Raw genomic sequence first — 8466 nt, forward strand, 5'->3', positions numbered from 1 at the left:
GTTTTGGGAACAGGTGGTAGTCCGACGGGGCCAAGTCAGGAGAATAAGGTGGCTGCTCCAACAATTCGTACTTCCAATTGTGCAATTTAGCCATTGCAAGGTGCCCTTTGTGCACCGGTGCATTGTCTTGATGAAATGATTTTCTTCTTCTGCAAACCTGGTCTTTTCTCACAAATTTTCTGATCCGATTGAATTAAAAGGTCAGAATAATACTCCCGGTTATGGTTTTACCCTTTTCAAGATAATCCACAAGCAGAATGCCTTCAGCGTCCCAAAAAACAGAGGCCATCACCTTTCCTGCGGAGGGAACTGACTTGACTTTCTTTGGTACAGAGAACCCAGCTTCAGTCCACTGCTTTGACTGTTGTTTCGATTCCGGTGTGTAACGGTGAATGAAAGTTTCATCCATTGTTATAAATCTGTGCAAAAAGTCCGCTGGATTTTTGTTATATAGCTCCAAAGCATGCTGTGACATCGTCATGTGGTTGAAGGAAAGAAGATGATTCTTAAGGGCTCGTTTTCTTTGTTAGACACAATATTAATGAGAACAGACAATAACGCCAAGGAAAGGATATGATTTCCTTGGCGTTATTGTCTGTTAGTTCTCATTTATCGTCATGTGGTTGCGTTTTGCTCAGGAGTAAGGATGCGCAGCACCCATCTTGCACAGAGCTTGTTCGTGTGTAGTTCGTTATGCAAAATGTGACCTACACGTTGCACTGACATGCCAACAGCCTCGGCAATTTCGCGCAACTCCACTCTCCTATTTTCCAAAACCATATCGTGCACATGGTCAATCAATTCAGGAGTTGTTGCACTTTTTGTGCACCCTTTGCGTGCGTAATCTTCTACGCTCTCTCTCCCCTGCTTGGACTCAGCAGCCCATTTCTTGACTGTGGAGTATGAAGGTCAATCTTGCATGTAAACTTTAACAAATCTGGTGAATTTCATTCGAGATAAACCTTCTTTTACAAAGAACTTTATCACCGCACGATACTCAAGCCTCTCCATGCCTTACGGTGCTTCACACTACACCCACTGTGATCGAGTGTCAAAGCCAAACTGCTAATGGGCACTAGATGGCATTTCATCTGAGACTTGCAGAGATTTGTATGAACGTGCACATGAGTGCTGCAAGTTCTAGCTCGCGTGATTCCTGTTGAGGCGGAAATTTTCAGACCACCCTCGTAACAAGGTCTTGAGGAGAAAGGCAGCAGCACAGCATTTCAGACCAAATCAGTTGATGCGATCACAAGGTGTACCATTTTTCTTCTAACAAGATTTCCCGGGTCTATTCAACCCATGCGCATATGCAAAGTATGTTGCCATAAAAGTAAACATTACCGAGAGTAAAAAAAAAACACCGATTGAGGACAGGACCACACTGCATTTTGACAAGAGCTTAAACACAAAAATGCCAGGAAAGTATGAAAACTGGCAAATGAGGCGAGCAGATGATGTCATGCACACAAACCCTGCAAATATTCTGACAGGGAGATACCGAGAACAGAAAGTTGGGCTTGTCAATAGGTATTAATCATGAAGGACAGTAAGGTATACAGGCACCGACACAGAAAAGACAACACAAATGCACAACCTATTAGTCTAAGGGACGCACTGCTCGGTGTCGCCACTGATCAGGCATACTCGTGGGTCTACGCAGCAGAGGATAACTGTTAAAATTTATTTCGTCTACACATCAGTTAACCAAAGGCTGGCTCATGCATGCTCCTTTGCTGTATGCCAAGATTCATTCTCAGATGTGTTTCTTTGTTCTTGTTCTGCATAAAACTGCACAGTCATTAAACTGTGGCATTTACAAACTAAACAGTGCAAAGAAAGATTATATGGAGGGGACTTTATGTCTTCCATTAATCTTCAATTAGCACAATGGCCTGTATGCCCGGTACAAAAGCGGCCACAGTTGACGGAATCTGTACATGCCACACAAGTACAGACCAGTCTAAAATTTGTTGGTGTGTGTTACGACACAAAATATCAGACTGCCCTTTGTAGATACTTATAATGAAGCAGACAACTGTGTCATGCGAACAGTACACTCGGACAGTAAATGCCAAGCGGCCACAAAGGAAGCTCCCCTTGCCTGCAGCGTGGTGGATAGCACGTGGTCGTACTCCTCCCGTATCTTGCTCTCTCGCTCCTTCATCATCCGTTCGCAAAATGAGCCCACCTGGCGGAACGTGAACAGGGGCTGGTCTCGACGCACCGTGACGAGAGGCCACGGGTCGGCTGGCATTAGGGTCGGTGCCCTGGAAACAGAGCTGCTTGCGCCGTTTGTAGCCTCGCATCTCCTCGCGGATGTTGCTGCTATCTCCTCTGCAGCAGCACAGCAGCGCATGTCACAACCACGATATACACCCAGAACACAAAAAACGGACAGCACATGCAATGAAAACGAAGAAGGGAGGCATTATTTATAGTACAAACCCTTTCAGCCCCGGTGCCCTCAAAACGAGACAAGACCAAGAGGAGTTGCGGCGCCATCATGACCATACGACACAAATGCTTAACATGTAACATCTCCATATTGGCATTCACACCAGTTATCAGCTTTCGGTTTGTTGGAGCACAGGCGAGGGACACAAAAATGGAAGAACGACGGCATCGACGCGTTGCCAAGGTAAATGCCCTATTGATTTTTTAGGGGCGAGCTCCTCCTAGTCTAACCTTGTCACGTGTCCGGCGTAAGGCGTAACCCCGGCCCAATACTTCGTGCTTTGCAAACATCCCACTACTACCCATCACCGATCCATTACTTCACCGACCATAAGCCGTTATACTGAAGGGGGAATGGAAACTACCTTTGCAAACTGCCCACTACTTCGTCTTTGCAAACATCCCACTACGACCCATCACCGATCCATCACTTCACCGACCATAAAGCCGCTATAATGAAAGGGGAACAGAAGCCACGTCTAGCTACCACTTACGATTAATAAAATTTCTTGTATAAATATATACAGTGTTTGTCACGTCTTTGATGATGTACTGGGCTATCGCTTTGATTACTGCTGGGCGAAAGAACATTTCACGGTGTAACCATGATTGCTTCAGGAGCTTCGCCCAAGCTCTTCATCATTCACCCGTGGATATGCTGTGAATTTTTTTAGAATGCCCCGCACAGTGAGTCGCTACTACGAACAGCCAACCAAACTCGATGCTGAGCTAGTTGGTAGCGAATTATAGAAAAATGATGGTAGGCATGCAAGAGAGAGGTTCCGAGTTGATAGGTGCGAGCAGACATTTTTCATGCGATAGCGTTAAAGGCGCGTTTCGCAGAAATTCCGCGTTGTTGGTTGTGAGCGAAAAATCATCATCTTGTCTGTGACCAAAAAATCGAGAAGCCGCAAATAAAATAACTAATAAAAATGTTGGGTCCGGCGAGAATCGAACCCAGGCAGTCCGCGTGGCAAGCAGGTGTTCTAACCACACAGCCACGCCCTGCTTGGAACTGCACTGAAAGTAACTTTCATGCTTCACAAACATATGCATCCTCTATACAGGTGTCACCGTACGAGATGTAATATCGCAGTAGGCCCAAGCGTACATTGCCATGTGGCGTCACACCATGTGAATATCTATGGATCGGTGGTTTTAAAGCCAGCCACACATTACTGCGCGGATTCCCTTAAAGGGACACTAAAGAGAATCGGTTTAGATCGATAAATTGTGCTCTGAGAACACTAAGTTGTTCTTTCGCCAGCAATAGGCTTATAATAGAGAAAATCAAGTTCAAAGTTTCATTTTAAAATTTCTCGCCAAAATCTCCCCCCGTGACGTCGCAGATTTTTAAAGTGTATTTATCGTATTTTGGCGCCATTGGCTCACAAAAATTACCCAAACTTGGTATGTTAATCTATCGCCCCCTCGGAGGACGATGCACTTCATTTTTACCGATTAGGAACTACGTAGTCCCTAGCAGGCGCCGTCAAAACATGCGACTTCACGGTGAATGATGCGGAAACTTCAAGGTGGCCGTCGCCACACACATTTTGTTTTGCGCGTTTTCTCGCTTACTAAGCATCTTCTCGGAGCAAGCGTGGTGTTTTTGGTATCAGCGAAAGAGTACTTCATTAATATGAAAAAAAAAAATCGTTTTGCTCTTTAGTGTCCCTTTAAGACACGTGGTGGGTGCATCACAACTTCGAAAAAGTTCTTGCGCATAATTGCTGCTGGTTTAGAGCATGCTACCCGTCCTTAAGGCACACGCTTTAGTGCGCCCATTCTGTTACACACACATAGTGAATGCACTGATACTTCAAAAAAAAATGTCACCCTTGTGATGGATTCTGTGTTATCTACAAGCACCAACCACACTGCGTGTCTTCCTCATTGGTGAATTTTGGTGTGGGCATCAGTGTCAACTGGCGCACAAAAACGAAAGTGGCCACGCAAGACTGAGGCAGAGAAGGCAGACACCAAAGCGAGGCGTGCTGCATAGTGATGCAGAACTATTCGTAAATTGACTATCAATAGCACAGATAGTTCTTTTTGAAACTATCAATAGTGTGTAGCGAAGCGTTGGAAGCCTGTAATGGGTCGCCTCTCTCGAGCGCTTACTTGTGGGTCCTCTTCTGCTCTTCTCGGACAGCAACGCTCCTCGCGCTCAGAGTAGGGCACCCCCCGCTCGACTGTCGCAGTCGTGTATCATCGCCGAGTGCCCGCTAATAAACTATCTAAAAATAATAATAAACTATCGATAATACTACTATCGACAAACTATCATAGTCCGAATTGGTAGTACCATCGGTTATATTACTAGAGATCTTTTGCTACGCACGTTATTGCGTTGTGTTGATGTATTTGGGTTTTGCCCACAAAGACTGTTTGCAATGTTTGATGCAGACGCGCCGCAATGTTTGAGAAGCTTCGTGATTGTCTGAGATCATTTTGTTAAGATTACACGCCGGACGCAAATAGTCTAGTTTATTCGAGAGCTTATGTGAGCACCAGCGATAACGCTGGAAGGTTCAATGACTGATGTATACGTAGTGTTCATGTGACGTCACTTCCGCCGCTCTCGGCCGTCTCCCGCAATTTCTGGATACCTCTTCTGGTACCTACTGCAGTTCACATGCTGCGACGCGGGTTGTTGAGGGGCTGTCAGCTGTTGCTTTGGGCGATGTTGAAAATCAAGCAGTGCGGTTTTTTTTTGTTGTTGTCGTCGTACTTCGATGTGTTCATCGGACCAGGAAGATCCCGCTTGTTTCGCTCGATAACGAACATAGGATCAAGATGTGTGACACATCGACCTATACCGGATTCCATCAGCAGAGATGCCACTGCGGAGCTCCGGCCCGCCACGACCTGCATGAGCATGTTTAATTACCTCGTTTTCTACAAATACATGGGCATGGCCCGAAACAGTGAAAGCCAAAGTTCCTCGAGGCCCACAATATTTTACGAGAGGATGAGTGAAGCGAAGCAGCTCCCATGAAACGAGTTGTCGTGCAGAGCGATGCAAGTTTACATGAGATGCCGGCCGTGCCACCTAAGTAGTTCATGCAGGAGATGCGGCCCGTGCCACCTAAGTAGTTCATGCAGCGCAACAGCGAGACTTCCCATGTGTTTTGATGCTGAGGCTTTTTGATCTGCACTTGTGGAAACAGCCGGGAAAAAACATTGTGCGAGTGCGAGGTAGAGACTTCGCGTGGTTCATAATGCCTGTCACTTTTTCTGTCCCATATGTTTTTTGCCACTTTTTTTTACCTCATATTTTACTTCCATGTTGTGCGCTAATGTACAGTGAAGCCCCTGAAGATGATGGAGACTTTTTTAGGGAATTAACCAATGGTTAAAAAGAACGGGGAGTTTACCTGACGCCCACTCGAACCGATCGGAAGGTTAACCTAGGGGACTTATTGCGCTATACTTCAAACCACCCAGTGAATGAAGCTTGTTTGTTTCGCGTTCGTTTTCACAGTTCATTTCAATGAAACCCCCAATCCCCCGCGATTGTCATCACGATTTCAACAGCCTCCCTAACCCGCTGACTGTGCCCGCAGTGGTCGTGGCGAAGTTTGTAGGTAGAGAAATCACGGTAAGCCCATCTCTGTTTACAGGTAGTGCTTGGATAGCACTTACCCCAATGAAATAGTCCGAAGATGCGAATATGATGAGGTTCTTCAAGTAATTTCTGTAATTCCGCGCCAGCAAACGCGCCGGTGCTTCTCGGAAAGTCACAGTGTGCATTGACAATGTCGGGGGATAAATTTCGGCAAAGAGAACACCCCGAAACAGTGTTCCCTGTTGATGGGCTGCAAAATCGACTTGCTTCACCAGCAGCTGCTAACTGCACAAACTTCCATCGTGAGGGCAAACTCTGCGGGCGCAAGCACAAGGAAATAGCACGGCTGCGGTGGGCGAGAGCATCAGAAGATACCGAGGCATGTTGTGGCGCATTTCAGAAGGGGCACTGCGTAACACACTATGTATAAAAAGACGATGAGTACTTGACAGCCGCCGGCTGTTCTCACCGCTATCAGTGCGCAGCACGTATCACTTGTATTTCGAGTTGTGATTTCTGGGCACAAGTTCACCCACATAAAGAGCTTTGTATTTCCCAGTCTTTCTGCAGCATTCTTCACTCTCACAACCACCTGACAATCTATCCATAGTGGTGCGAATAATGATGGTGTTGCTGGCCATATTGCCAAAATGTTTGCAATAGCCTACAATTAGCTTTGCTTAATTTATGAGCGATTTCTGGAAAGATAATAAATTATGTCTGAGGGAAAATGGTGGAATAAGTCCATCAATAAATTCATATTCAGTTTCTTTTTTGTGAAGTTTGCACAAGAAGTGTTGAAAGCAACCAGTTAACTTACATAACAAACTTAGTTTTTGATTTTTTTTTTATCTTGAAATCATCAAATGCAATATAAAATTGAAGCCACGCAGTTCCACCGCAAGCAACGGCTTCCTTACCATTACAACTGAACCGTTTGACTTAATGATCACGTGTCAGCACAGCACTCTGGAGAAGAACACAACTTTCTTGCCCTTCAGCCTGCTCCTCCGGCTCCACTATGTGCCATGCGAGCAGGGAACCAAGCTTATGCTGCAATGAGTTCGGGCTGTTGATTCTGTACTACCGATAGTACTATAGACAGTTTGATAGTGACTCACCTATCGATAATACCGATAGCGCAATCAATAGTTGTGCATCACTAGCGCTGCGGCTATGTGACCAATTTGAACTTTGTCAATTACACTGCAGTAATGCACAATCTGAAACTTCTCGAGTAACAACAACAAGTATACACTAAGTGGTCGAAATTGCACTAGTGGGCAGGATACGCTATTGTGTTCAACTCTCAAAGCTTAAGCATCCCCCCCAATTTTTTTTATTTTTGTTCGCCTGCCTATACATACTCTGCTTTTTCATAAAAAACAAAACTCGTAGGTATTCAGCGCTGTGTCCTGTACCTTCACTGTCCCGTAGGTTGCACTGTTTTGCCATAACATTCATGAACTTACGTAAGAACACTTGTGTCGCCTCTGCCACAAGTAGTTGTGCATGCTTTCTTTTCCGCCGCTGAGCGCCTTTTCAGTTGCTAGCTTCTTAATGTCGGCGTTTTCACGCCTACAGTCTGCTATCATTGGTCTAGTCACACGGAGCTGCTCTGCACCGTTGTTATTACAGCTGCGTATCGTAACTGCTAACTGCCGCTCGCTTGCTCGTCAACAGAACTAACACGCTTGAAGAACTCCTCGGCCATCGCAGAGGGAGTACTACCTGAAGTCAACTTTGGTGGCACGTCTCCGAAGGGCGAGGGATCGATCTGGTGCGCCCTTGTTGGAGGTGGGGACAGAGGCATACATCGGCGTCGCTTCGGTGATCGCCACTCGGACTGTGCAGCGGGTCCCAGTCATGTGTGCGCTTTAATGTCGCACAAGCCATCACTTCAGCGGTAAGCCTAACTTGGGACGCTCCTGCCTGCTCAACACTGAGAAGATAGGGAGGACAAAAAAAAAAGGAACAGTCTGGATGGCAGGCGCTATTTACGATAGCGGTGACGATATTGCAACATTGAGGAAAACGCGCTAGGTCAACGGCAACACAGTAATCGCTACTTGCCCGTTCAAGGCCGCCTCTGTCCCTTAAGATGGCCACCGGACAACGGCGGGCGCTTTTTCGTTTTGTCCGCTGTGATTGGCCAAGTTTTAGGAACCTACCTCCGAACACTGTGTAAAACTGTTTTTTTTTTTCCGCACTTTCAGTAAGTTCATTTCATGTTGAGTAATCTGTAGCCCCAGCTATCAAAATACTATTCAAGAAAAGGATAGACTAGACCACTGTACTCGTGACCACTGCTCGCCGTTGGTGGCGCAAGATAATATGTAATCAAGTAGAAGTATTAGGCCAACATTAAAAAAAGAAGGAAAAAAGGAAACAGTTTTTTTTTTTTTTTTTGGTCGTGCCTGGTGGTACACCTGTGCCCA

At 45.9% G+C, this 8466-nt stretch overlaps 1 pseudogene; it reads right to left on the reverse strand.

Moving 5' to 3' along the window:
• Nucleotides 1–1871: 1871 nt before the first annotated feature.
• On the reverse strand, nt 1872–8104 carry LOC119385873 (akirin-2-like; annotated as a pseudogene).
• Nucleotides 8105–8466: the final 362 nt, after the last annotated feature.

The sequence above is a fragment of the Rhipicephalus sanguineus genome, chromosome 3, assembly GCF_013339695.2.
Source record: "Rhipicephalus sanguineus isolate Rsan-2018 chromosome 3, BIME_Rsan_1.4, whole genome shotgun sequence".
Classification (NCBI taxonomy): Eukaryota; Metazoa; Arthropoda; class Arachnida; order Ixodida; family Ixodidae; genus Rhipicephalus; species Rhipicephalus sanguineus.